Source organism: Heterocephalus glaber, unplaced genomic scaffold (assembly GCF_053883595.1).
Source record: "Heterocephalus glaber isolate CG9 unplaced genomic scaffold, H.glaber_assembly_v1.0 deba00001454, whole genome shotgun sequence".
Classification (NCBI taxonomy): domain Eukaryota; kingdom Metazoa; phylum Chordata; class Mammalia; order Rodentia; family Bathyergidae; genus Heterocephalus; species Heterocephalus glaber.
In genome coordinates, this window is record NW_028258303.1 from 1,463,584 (window position 1) to 1,477,603 (window position 14,020).

The following is a 14,020-nucleotide window of genomic DNA, read 5'->3' on the forward strand; positions in this document are numbered from 1 at the left end:
GAATTTTCATCTATGTAAAATGGGAACTTTTATGAAATGTATAAATAGTGACAATATAAAGGAAAAATGAGATCTTATGCATTCAATTGTTCCATCTTCCCTTAGAAACTTCCCCAAACCATTTAAAATGTTTTAAAGCTTACAGTAAGTTATTCTTAACTTTTAAGTGTGCATTATGATTAATATAGAAAAGATGTTTGGAGAAAAATAAAGCAGTTCGCTGAATACTACAGCCTATAATTTAAGGTAAATATCTCTGAGGCCTATGTAATTACCTTCTAATATGGCATTTATGTTTAGAACATTAATTTACTCATTTTATTGCCCTACATCCAATTCTAGAAGTACAATTTTTAAGACATCATCCCTTAATTGTAAAGGAAGCATTTTCAGTAGATTTTTAAAATCTGAATTTGAGCTTCTGAGTATTTCTACCAGGGGTTGAGACTTTTCCTAGACTTTTGATTTGCTATATACATAAAAAATGATATATTAAGTATTTGTCAATAATTTGCCTATGTGCATTGTAGGTACATGATTACATCTGCTTCTTCATATATGTCTCATAGTGCACACTTAGGAGGCTTTTCTTCTGCTAGTATTCAACTGATTTAATTAGGCAAGTCCTATTAATGTGCTAATTGGGAGCCAGACTTTTTAGCATTCACTTGAGAGTAGATTGCATTCATGGAATCATAATTATTTTGATGGCTTGCCACAGTGAAATAGATGAACTGTGTACCAGCTAAATTTTTAATGAAGTTAACTTTTCACTTTCATTCCTCTGTAATTTCTGTATTTACCATGCATATAAAGTTGTTTCTCAAGGTATCCTTTGTTTAAAAAAAATCAGTTATCAGTAATACTTTTCCTTATTTCAAATACTCTTATAACCTTTTGTATATTTACATGGCTGAAATGAAAGAAAGACAAAGCAATACTGATCTGAATACCTGGTGCTAGGAACATTTTGCCTTATATGTTTTAGTAAATACATAATTATAATTTCTGTCTATTTATGTTCTATATTAATTTATCCAAATTCAAAAATCAGAAGAAACACTGGTATGACCTTACTATTCTAATCACTGTGATAGAATTTGGGTTATATAGATAACTGAGATCTTTTCTCAGGAAGAATTTCAAATGAATTGAAATTAATATCTTAAAACACATTCTTTGAAATAATCAGTTTTTTTTAAAGTTAGAGTATCCGAAATGATTTTTCCATTCATACATACATTCTATGTGTCATGATGAACTCCCACATCTTTTTACTCAGTTTTCCCCCATAAAATCATTAGGCTCTCATTCTGTTTTTCCTTCTTAGTCCAGCATTTCATAGGTCTTTGGTCTTTAGAGAAAAATGTAAAAAGATTAATATAGTTATATTAGTATATAAAAATATAATAATACACAATTTTCCTTTGGAAAACAGTTTTTCTTAAAAGTTTAATAGTTAAAAATTCAGTCATTATAGATGTATGTATTCCAGTCCTAGGATTTTCTTATGAGAAATAAAAGCCAATGTCCACACAAAAATGTATGTGAATGTTTATGCCAGTGTTATTCACCAAAGCCATTATTATTAACTCTAAACTGGAAACAACCCAAATGTTCATTATCAAGTGAGTGATCAATAGACTAGTATGTCCATATTATGGGATACTACTCCGCAATTAAAATAAATGAAATACAGTGTTTTGGTAGGCCAGGTTGCTATAATAAATTGCCATAGAATACGTAGCTTAAACAACAGGCATTTATTTTCAACAGCAAGGAGCCATCTTTCTGTATCCTTACATCATATAAAAAGAGATCTTATTTCTCACATTTTTCTCTCTAAGGGATCACTAGTCTCATAGTGAGAGCTCCACCTTCATGATTTCATAATTACTTTTTCATAGTGCCGCCTCCACATACATCACATCAGGGATTAGGACTTCAACATGTGAATTTTTTGGAAAGCGTTTAGTCTGTAGTATATTGATGGATATGTGTATACACACACACACACACACACACATATGGTGAATCTCAAAATCATACCAATTAAGGAAGTCAGAAACAAAAATTTAATTCCATTTATATAACACTTTAGAACATGCTAAATAATATATAGTCCATGAAAACAGATCAGAATTTACATGAGGCTGTCTAGGGGGATGGAGTGGCTTACAAAGGAACATAAGAAAACTTAAAAGGGGTGAAAATATGTTTAGTTTCTTGATTATGGTAATTGCTTTATCCCTGTGATGTATGTCAAACCTAGGTTGTACAATTTAACTATGTAATGTTTATTCTTAAGTCAGTGATATAGGAGCAGAATTTCAAAAATCTACTTAGCTAAGACAGATTGGTATATGACATAAAAAAAGAAAAATTTTAGCAATGACAAAAATGAGCCATTAAGATTATCATGGACATGAATTAATAATCTAGGGAATAGTGGATTCTATAAAGTGTTTCCAGTGGAGTTTAAATGACTGACTTTCATTTCAGATGTTGAAAGTTATAAAATTATCCCTTCATTTTGATTGATGAGAATATTTTGATATCTGCTTTTATTCTTTTGTTTCTGATGTAAAATTCTGCAGAAGATTATTTTAACATTTAAGCTTCTCTTTTCTTATCTCCATTTATGCTTACCCATTATTTTTATTTTAGAATTAGGGGAAAATAACATAGAAAAATACTTCTTTAAAAAAAAAATTCTTACATGCTCTAGAAATTTTCAAAGCACTGTGAACTTAATAGAGCCTAAGAGTATTTCTAGATTCCAAAGCTCAGTGGATATAATAGAATTAATATTTTAAGATACTAACTGAAATTTTAATTTTACAAGAGATAAAAAATATCTCTAATTAAGGCCATGGTAAAGGTACTTGAATTAAATGATTTTATTTTCATTTCTGTCCTTGGTAAAAAAATGGATATAAGGATCTTCATAGTGATACTTTTGAATAGTTTGAAAAGAAATGAAGTATGACATTGTTTCTTCTATATAGTGTGATATTTTTTCAGGATTGTATTACACTGTTGCTTAAAATAAAAGAGAAGATACAGCCGGGTGCAGTGGTAGATGACTGTAATCCCAGTACCTTAGGAGGCTGAGGCAGGAGGATAAAAATTTGTAGGCCAGCCTGGACCACCAGGTGACATGCTGCTGTAAAATAAAGAAATAATAGGGACTAGGGATATAGCTCAGGGTGAAGACTCTGGGTTTAATCTCTGTAGAGATAGGGAAAGTTGGAAAGGAGGGAAGGAGAGAGGGAGGGAGGGGGAAATCTTTCATGTTCATTAGTGCATTTGTTGTGCTAATTTCCCTGCAATTTAAAAAATTATAAATAATAATCCATGTAAAATTTGAACAGTAATTTTAGACTACAAAGTGAACTATAAAAAAAGAACTATAAACAAATACTGAATTGTATTTAGTAGTTCTAGTTTTCATGGTGGTATAGGTTAGGAACTTCTAAGCTACTTTCTGTGTGATCTAAGAGTAAATGAATGAGTGAATATATTGAAAATAATGGAAACCGAATTTTCCCTATTGGAGAAGAAATTTATAAACATGGGAAGGAGAAAACCAAAAATGACACCATAGAATTAGTTTTGGATTGGGTGCATCATGTATAGATATATGTGTGTATTTTTGCCTAATTCAGTTTGCTGAAGGAACCCCAGAAGCAATGGGCATACCCAGTTCTCAGATCTTGATTTCTAAAAACACTGCATCACTTATTCAGAGGCCCTTGGATAAATTGCTTCTTCTAGGTCAGGGGAGGGACTATTTTGCTGTGTTAAAAATTAACACACACAGAAACCAACCTCAAGGTGCTTGCACAGGATAAATCTGGGTAAATTTGAGCATGAAAATTAAATATTGATAGTAATGATTTATAACCCATAGAATAAAACAGGAATACATGAGTCAACCTATGTAGATTGATAAAAATTGTTCTTTATTCATTAAATTTACAAATTAACTTAAGGATATCTATCATCTTTGTGACACTGATTCATTTTATACAGATGAGAGATGTTTTTCTATATTTTGAAATCTAATTTTACTTGTTATATCTTCTAACTTTTAATTGTGTATTGAAGGCAGTTGGTTTCTTTGTGTCAACTTATATCCTCTACTAAATTATTTTACTATCATTGCTTCTGCAAAATTTTCCAGGTTTGCTGTTATATTATTTGAAAATAGAGACAGTTTAAATTCTTTAAAAAATTGTAACCCTTACATATTTTTCTTGTTTTATCCCATAAGCTAATATTTTCAGTACAATGTTAAATATTACTAGGGAAAATCCTTGCCTTTTCTCCACTGATATTAGTGGGAATACTCTAGTATTTCTTGATTCAGTAAAATGGGTAGCTTTAGAACTAAACATTTATAATGTATTTTTATCATGCAAAGAAAGCATCCATTAATTATTATTTTATTGGATGCTTTTGAAAATTAGTCTATTACAGCATCTATAAGATAATCACATGATTGTTCTTTTTTTTAAAGATATTCTTAAAATACTTTATTTTTAACTGAAAGAATAGTGATAACTTTCTTCAACTTGTTTAAATTTTGTTGCCCTGAGTTATTTCCTTTTATACTACAGCTTTTAATTTTTATTGTAAATTTCAGAATTATACAAAAGTACAAAGAACAGTATCATGAACTTCCATATGGTCATACCTAAACTCAATAATTATCAAGACTTTGTACACTTGCTTTTCCTATCCTCACTTAACATCTTTTGTGTGCATGAAGTATTTTTTTTTTAACCCTAGGTAGGGCATGGTGGTGCACACTTAAAGTCCCAGCATAAGTGTAATGTCATTATTATTACATCAAGTTAACAGTAATGATTATCCTTTGGTATTTTTCACTCAGTCCATACTGAAATCTCTACAAATAGCACAAAAATGTCTTTTTACTGTTGGCTTGTTCAAATTGGAATCCAAACAAGATTCATTCATTATAGATGATTGATAGTCTGTGTTTAATTTTCCTTTTTTCTTTTTTTTTTATTAAATTCTTTTATTGGTACATTGGTACATTGTAGGAATACAACACAATTACATTTCTCATTGGGAATTGTACCTTTACATAATGCATCTTGGTTCTTCTTTTTTCCCCATGCCTAGCCCTCCCTTCACCCCCTCCACCCTTCCCTATTTACAAAGACTTTATTTCCATTTTTTCCATTTCTCATCATTTTTCCTTTCCCTTCTTTCCTTTCCCCTGCCCCTCCCACTACCCCTACCCCTTTGGATCTTTTCTTCCTATTTTGCATTATCAATTATTCATTCTTATCATTGGTACATTTTAGGTATACAATATAATGACATTCATCATTGGAAATATGAACCTTTACATAGTCTCTCTTGGTTCTTATTTTTCACCCCTGCCCAGCCCTCCCTTCAACCCCACCATTTCTCCCTATTTAAAAAGATTTTGTTCCTATTTTTCCATTTTCTCATATTAATCCCATTCCCTTCTATCCCTTCCCCTAGCTCTCTCACTTCCTTCCCTTTTGTCCCTTTTCTTCCTCTTTCACATTATCTATTATACATTTTAGTCCTTATTTACACTTTCAGTTTCTCACACCAGAGAAACTATTCGGTATTTATACATGTGTGTCCTATTTATTTCGCTTAAGAGTATCACCTCAATGTGCATCCACTTAGCTATAAATGTCTCTAATTTCTCATTTTTTATGGCTGAGTAGTACTCCATTTTATAAAAAAACCACATTTTCTTGATCCAGTCTCCAGTTGATGGGCATTTGGGCTGTTTCCAAGTTTTAGCTATTACAAACTGTGCTGCTATGAACATGGGTGCACATATATCACTGTGGTATGATTCTTTTAATTCTTTGGGGAAGATCCCCAGCAGTGGAATAGCGGGGTCAAATGGGACTTCCAGTCCTAGTTCTTTGAGGTATCTCCATACTGATTTCCACAGTGCTTGCACCAGTCTACACTCCCACCAGCAGTGGAGCAGTGTTCCTCTTTCCCCATAGCCCTGCCAGCATTTGTTATTGGTTGATTTCATGATAGCAGCCATTCTTTCTAGAGTGAAGTGGAATCTCAGCGTTGTTTTCATTTGCATCTCTCAAATGATCAGTGATGTTGAACATCTTTCCATGTATTTATTTGCTATTTCTACTTCTTTGTCTGAGAAATGTCTGTTCATTTCAGATGCCCATTTTCAGACTAAGTCTTTAAATTTGGGAGGTCTGATCTTTTAAAGTTCTTTAGAGATTCGAGATAGTAGACTTTTGTCTGAGGAAGAGCAGGTGAAGATTTTTTCCCACACTGTGGGTTGTCTCTTCACACTGCTGGTGGTTTCTCTTGCTGTGCAGAAGCTTTTTAATAAGAAGAGATCCCATTTGTTGATTGTTTGTGCTAGGTCACAGGCAACTGAGGTTTTGTTCATAAAATCTTTTCCTACATTGATGTCCTCAAGGGTTCTACCTAACCTGTGTTCCAACTGGTTCAGAGTTTCTATTTTAATATTTAGATCTTTAATCTATTTTGATTTTAGTATAGTGCATGGTGAGAGATATAGTTCTAGTTTTAATCTTTGGCAAGTTGAAGCCCAATTTTTCCAGCACCATTTATCAAAGAGGCTATCTTTCCTCCAGTGAGGGTGTTTGGCTCCTTAGTCGAAGATGAGATGACTGAGTGTGTCTGGCATTGTTTCTGCATCTTCTAATCTGTTCCACTTGTCCTCAGGTCTGTTTCTTTGCCAGTACCGTGCTGTTTTTACCAAAGTAGCTTTGTAGTAGAGTTGCAGGTTGGGGATTGTGATACCCCCTGCCATGTCTCTGTTACCTAGAATTGCTTTTGCTATTCTGGGTCTCTTCTTGTTCCAAAATTGTTTTCTCAAGGTCCATGAAGTATGCTGCTGGGATCTCAATTGGAATTGCATTAAATCTATATAGCAGTTTTGGAAGTATGGCCATTTTCACTATATTAATCCTTCCTACCCAGGAGCAGGGGATGTCTGTCCATTTTCTGATATCATCTTCAATCTCTCTTTTCAGAGTGCCATAGTTTTCAGAGAAGAGGTCTTTGATTTCTTTCACTAGGATGATTCCTATGTATTTCAGTTTTTTGGATGCTATTGTGAAAGGAATTATTTGCCGTATTTCTCTCTCAGTGAGTCTGTCATTGGTGTAGAGGAAAGCTATTGATTTTTGTGTGTTGACCTTGTAACCAGCTACTTGACTGAATTTGGTTATTAAGTCTAGAAGACTTTTGGTGGAGTTCTTGGGGTCTTCTATGTAGAGTATCATGTCATCTGCACATAATGACAATTTGACTTCTTCATTTCCTATCTTTATTCCTTTTATTTCTTTCTGTTCTCTAATTGCAGTGGCTAATGTTTCCAGAATTATATTGAACAAGAGTGGTGATAGTGGACACCCTTGTCTTGTTCCTGATTTTAGTGTGAAGGATTTCAGGTTTTGACCATTTGGCATGATATTGGCTGGTGGTTTTTCATAGATGGCTTCTCTTAGTTTGAGGTAGAGACCATCTATTCCAATTTTTTGTAGGGTTTTTATCATAAATGCATGTTGGATTTTGTCAAATGCTTTTTCTGCATCTGTGGAGATAATCATATGGTTTTTGTCCTTGGCTCTATTGATATAGTGTATTACATTGATTGATTTTCATATATTGAACCATCCCTGCATCCCTGGGATGAATCCCACTTGATCAGGGTGTATGATCTTCTTGATGATCTTCTGCATTCTGTTTGCCAGTATCTTATTAAGGATTTTTGCATCTATGTTCATTAGAGAGATTGGCCTATAGTTCTCCTTTTCAGTTGTGTCTTTCTCTGCTTTGGGGATCAAGGTGATGCTTGCTTCCAGGAATGAATTTGGGAGTGTTGTTTCCCTTTCAATTTCATTGAAGAGTTTCAACAGTAGTGGCAGCAGTTCCTCTCTAAATATCTTGTAGAATTCAGCAGTGAAGCCATCAGTGCCCAGGCTTTTCTTAGTTGATAAGTTTCTAATTACCTTTTCAATTTCATTGGTTGATATTGGGTTGTTTAGTTCAACTTTGGTAATTCATATGTATCTAGGAATCTGTCCATTTCTTCCGTGTTATCCCTCTTATTGGAGTATAGGTTCTGGAAGTAGGTATTGATAATGCTCTGGATTTCTGCTGAGTCTGTTGTAATTTCACCCTTTTCATTCCTAGTTGCAGGGATTTGAACCTTTTCTTTCCTTTTTATGACAAGGTTGGTTTAGGGTTTGTCAATTTTGTTGATTCTTTTGAAAAACCAACTCTTGGCTTCATTGATTTTTTTGTATCCTTCTCTTAGTCTTCATTGCATTGATTTCTCCTCTGATCTTTATAATTTCCTCCCTTGTATGAGCTCTGGGGTTGTCCCGTTCTTCTTTTTCTAGAAGCTTGAGGTGCAGCATCAGGTTGTTTAATTGGGCTCATTCTGTTTTTCTAATATGTGTATTCACTGCTATGAATTTCCCTCTTAAGACTGCTTTTATTGTGTCCCATAGATTCTGATATGTTGCAATGTCATTGTCATTTAATTGAAAGAACTCTCTGATTTCTTCATTAATTTCCTCTGTGAACCATTGGTTATTCAGAAGTGTGTTGTTCAATTTCCACATGTTTATGAAATTTTTTGAGTTTCTTTTGCTATTGATCTCCAATTTCATCACACTATGATCTGATAATATACAGGGGATAACTTCAATTCCTTTGCACTTACTTAAACATGTTCTATGTGTGAGTATGTGGTCTATTTTGGAGAATGACCCATGTGCAGCTGAGAAGAATGTGTATTCTGATTTTGTTGGGTGGAAACTCTATAAATATCTGTTACTTTCATTTGTTCAAGAGTTCGATTGAGTTCTAATGTTTTATTACGTATTTTTGGTCTAATTGATCTATCTATTTGTGCCAGTGGGATGTTGAGTTCCCCCCCTACAATTGTATTAGTGCATATATGACTTTTCATGTCCTTTAGTATTTGTTTTATATAGTTGTGTGCACTAGTGTTTGGTGCATAGATATTTATGATTGTCATCTCTTCCTCTTGGATTCTTCCATTTACCAGGATGTCGTGTCCTTCTTTGTCTCTCTTAATCAGTGTTGTTTTGTAATCTACTTGATCTGCAAAGAAGATAGCTACTCCTGCTTTTTTTCGGGTTCCCATCACATGGAGTATTGTTTTCCACCTTTAACTTTCAGCCTATGAGTTTCCTTTTGAATGAAGTGTGTTTCTTGTATGCAGCATATTGTTGGATTTTGCTTCTTGACCCATTCTGCCAGTCTATTTCTTTTGATTGGTGAAGTGAGACTGTTAACATTGATGGTTATAACTGAAACGTATTGACTTATCATTGCCATGACTTTTTCTTTTTGTTGGGTTCTCCCCCTTTGCATTTAATTTCTTGTCATGCCAGATGGGTTCATTCTGCTTTGCTTCCTGGGGTTGTGATCCTTAATGTCTGTTCCTAGGATATTGTGTAAAATTCTGTGGAGTGCTGGTTTGGTATTCATGAAGTTCCTAAGATACTCTTTGTCAAGAAAGTATCTTATTTCTCCATCAATTTTGAAAGATAGTCTTGCAGGGTACATCAATCTGGATTGGAGGCTGTTTTCTTTTAGGGCTTGGAATATGTCACTCCAAGCTCTTCTTGCCCTGATGGTTTGTGTTGAGAAGTCTGTTGTGATTCTGATGGGGTTTCCTTTGTATGTGATTTGTTTCTTTTCTCTAACTGCTTGTAGAACTTTGTTCTTCTGTTGGGTTTCTGGAATCTTAACAATTATATGCCTATGTGTAGATTTTTTTTGATCAAGGCTATTTGGAGTCCTATATGCCTCACTTATCTGTATGTCAAGCTCTTTTCCCCTGCTTGGGAAGTTTTCTGCCATTATTTCTGTGAAGAGATTTTGTATGTCATCTGCACTCCCTCCTGTTTCTTCATTGACTCCAATCTGTCTTATGTTATTCTTCTTTGCATCCTCTATCAGCTGCTGGATTGATTTCTCATGTTCCCTTAGAATTTTGAAGCAATTTTTCTTTTCCTGGCCACTAATTGCAATCTTGTCTTCTATGTCTGAAATTCTGTCCTCACATTGGCTCATTCTGCTGTGTAGACTTTCAATGGAGTTTTTCATGTCCTGGAAATCTATTTGCATCTGTTTTATCGATTCCTTTTTTTCTTATGTTGGGATTCCATCATGTTCCTGAGATCCTCTTTAGAGTTATTAATCATGTCTTACACTAGGGGCACAATTTCTTCTGTTATCTGAGAAATTATGTCTGATTTCATTTTTTCCAGATCCTCTTTTTTGCCTGTTCAGTGGGTCCAGGTGGTTGAGTATCAGAGTTTCCCATCCCATTTCCCTTTTGGGTTGCTGTAGGTGATCTGGAAGTCTGGTTTTGAGACTTATTTACATCTTTTCTCATTTCAACTGGGGGGGCTGTTGGTGCCTTCACGGATTATGTCCTCTCAGCTGGAAGAGATGGGACAGGGGCCAGGACCAGCCATAGGGATGGTAACCCAAAAGCCCTTTCCTGTGTGCTGGGAGCAGCTGGAGGGATGTTTGCTGGGAAGTCCCTTCCTCTGGTCCAGGAGCAGTGGGATGGTGGCTCAGAAGCCCCTACCTCTGGGCTGGGAGTGGTGGCAGAGTTGGTGGCCCAGAAGCCCCTTCTTCTGGGCCAGGATTGGTGGAGAGAAGGTGGCCCGAAAGCCCTTTCCCCTGGGCTGGGAGTGTCAAGAGGAATGGTGGCTGGGAAGCCCCTTCCTCTGGACCAGGAGCAGTGGGACGGTGGCTCAGAAGCTCCTAACTCTGGGCTAGGAACAGCAGGACTCAGTACCATGGTCTGGTGGTCTGCTGTTCTCTGCATCTTTGTAGTGTGGAACCAGGTGGCTGTACAGAGGAGTAGGGTGTTCCAGTGGATTGTTGCTGGGGTGTGGGCTGATTCAGCATGTTCCATGCAACTCGTGACCTCGATAGGGCATGCGCAGACCTGCCTTTCTGCAGTGGGCTGATTTGGCATGTCCCGCATGACTTGGGACCTCGGTAGGTTTTCTGCAGACCTGCCTGTCTGCAGTGGGCTGATTCGGCATGTTCCACATGACTTGCAACCTCGGTAGGGCATGTGCAGACTTACCTGTCTGCAGCGGGCTGATTCGGTGTTTTCTGCGTGACTCGGGACTTCAGTAGGGCATGCACAGTGGCTTCATATTTTCACTCTTGACCAATTTGTTTTCCATTTTCTTAGAATGTCTTTGTACATTTCTTCATTTTCAGTTTACCTGTGTCTTTACTGATGAAGCTCATTACTTGTGGCAGCGTATCATTGGCTCTTATTTTTCATCTACTCATCTACACTAAATCTTTTAATTGGGAATTTAATCAATTTACTTTCAAGATTATTATTGATATCTAAGGGGACATTTTTGCCATTTTGTTACTTTTTCCTTCTTGTTTTGTAAATCCTTTGTTTCTTCCTTTTAATTCATTTTTGTGGTTTATGGTTTTCTGCATTAATGTTTCATTCTTTTTCTTTTTCATATATTTGCTCTACTAGTGAGATTTATGCCTTCGAATTTTTTAATGATGGTAATTATTGTCTTTTTCCTTCTAGTTTCAGATTCCCTTGAACATTCTTGAAGGCTGGTCCTGTGATGAATGACCTGTTTTTGTCTCAGAAAAACTTTCTTTCTCTTTCATTTCTTAATGCTTTTTTCTGAGAATAGTCATTTTTGTTATCAGGTTCCTTTGCACCCTGGGATTTCTAATATATCCTCATACTTTCTCTTGGCCTACATTATTTCTGTTGGGAAGGCTATTAATCTACTGGGGCTTCCTATTTGTGACTTGACTCTTTTCTATTGCTATTTTTTAGAATTCTTCATTTATCTTGATTTTTTTTGGCAGTTTGACTATAATATAGTTCTGAGAGTACTTTATTTGGTTGAATGTAGTTGGAATCCTTTGAACTTCATGGATCTGAATGTCTGAATTTTCCAGATGTGGATAATTTCCAGGAATTATTTTTGTTGCATAGATATTCTGTGGCTTTTTTCTTCTTTTGGTATACTCATAATCTTTGCTCACTTAAAGATGTCTCATAAGTCACTTAGACTTTATTTCTTTTTAAGTTTTTCTTTTTCTTTTTTGTCTAGTCTGACTAGATTATGCTTGGTCGTATCTGTTTGATTAGAAGCTGGTCTGAAGTTGATAGAGAATACATCTGGATGTGTTATGGGAGTATGATCTTGGGTATTATGTATTGTTGCTGGCACCTTCTTCTCTGACCATTTTTTTGCTTACTTATTGGCCATCATGAACTAAGAATTTTTGCTACCCCTGCTCTTCCTCTATGATGTATCTGCCTTGCAGCCAGCTGACCACAGAATGAATCCCCTGAGACCATAAAAGATATTAAACCTCTTTTAACTTAAATTGTGTGTGTTGTGTATTGAGTCTTAGTGACAGGGAAGTTACTAATACCTGAGTTATTTCAAGGATCTGCTTTCAAGTTAGAAATTCTTTGTTTTGGTCTGTTTTAGAAGCATTCGATTGTATTTTTTATTTCATTTATTAAATTCTTCAGCTCCAACATTTTTATTTGATTCTTTTTGTGATCTTTATTTATTTGCTATATTTTTCATTCAGATCACACATTTTTTCCAATTTTACTGAATTGTCTGCAGTGTTTTATAGTATATTTGGTTTCCTTAAAATCAGTCTTCAGAAGTTAGTTGATTTCCTTTTCCTTGTGATTTTTTGCTAGAGGTTACTGTGTTCCTTTAGAGATTTCTTATTACTTTCCTTTACGCCTCTTGTATCCCTTCATTGATATTTGTTGGTACAATATATGTTTAGATGTCCCCTTAAAGCCTCATGTAATCATAGGTAGGGCTTTTTCAAGATAATTGGATCACAGGGATGCTACACTCTTTGGGAGATTAGCCCACTAATAAGTTTATAGCTAAAACTGCTTTTATGAGTGGATTCTTCCAAAAGAGGTGCATCACTGCAGGTGTGGCCTGGAAGGTCTTTCTGTAGATGTCATGTAGGGACATAGCCACTCTGGAGGGCTTAGACAAGCAAGGTGTAGCTTATGTGGCAGTGAAGAATAGGTGCTTATTAGTGCCTGAGGGTTTTTTGGTGGTGCAGCTGCTCTGGTGGGCTTGCATTAATGCAGCAAGGCATGTCTGATGTCAGAGATAGGCTTCTTTTTATTTCTAAGTTCTATACAGATTCCTCACTGCATGTTTGGGCCTATGTATGGAGCTTTTCAGTGTCTAAATTCTGTGTCAAAGTCTTCAGTGTACCATGTATTAGCCTCTCAAAATGAGCCTCTAGTTGCTTTTGTGGGCTTTGAGTGGGTAAGCAGAGTTGCCTGATTGCTTCCAGGCACTTAAGGGATTGAATTTCTCAGAGTGAGTTGCTGGGCTACTTCTCAGAGTAGTGAGAAAAAGAATCTGACCATATACTAAAGAGACTCAGGTTGGCATAGTGGTATTCACCTATAATCTTGGCATTGTGGGCTGAGGCAGGGTGATTGTGAGTTAAAGACCAGACTGGAATACACAGCAAGTTTTAGTCCAGCCCAAATTACATAGTCTTATGGTTTAGATGTAAATATCACCCAAAAGTCTCACATTCAGAGGTAGGGCCTGTTCAGGTGGAGTAGGTCACCAGAGACATTACTTAGATGAGCATATTCTTATCCCTGTCTCCTTTTTTCTTTCTCTCTGCTTCTTGGGCACCATGGAGTGAAGAACTTTCTTTTGCCATGCCTTTCCAACATGCTGTTTCTGCATTTGAGCCTTCTGAAAATAGACTGAAAGTTCTGAAACTCTCTTCCTTAAGTTGTGGGTGTTGGAAATTATGTCTCAATAACTGAAAAGTGACTATGACAGAAAATTCATACCAGGAGTGGGGGTGTTGCTGTGACTAAACGTGATCATATGGTTTAGAAGCCATTAGAACTGGTTTGCTGGGGAGA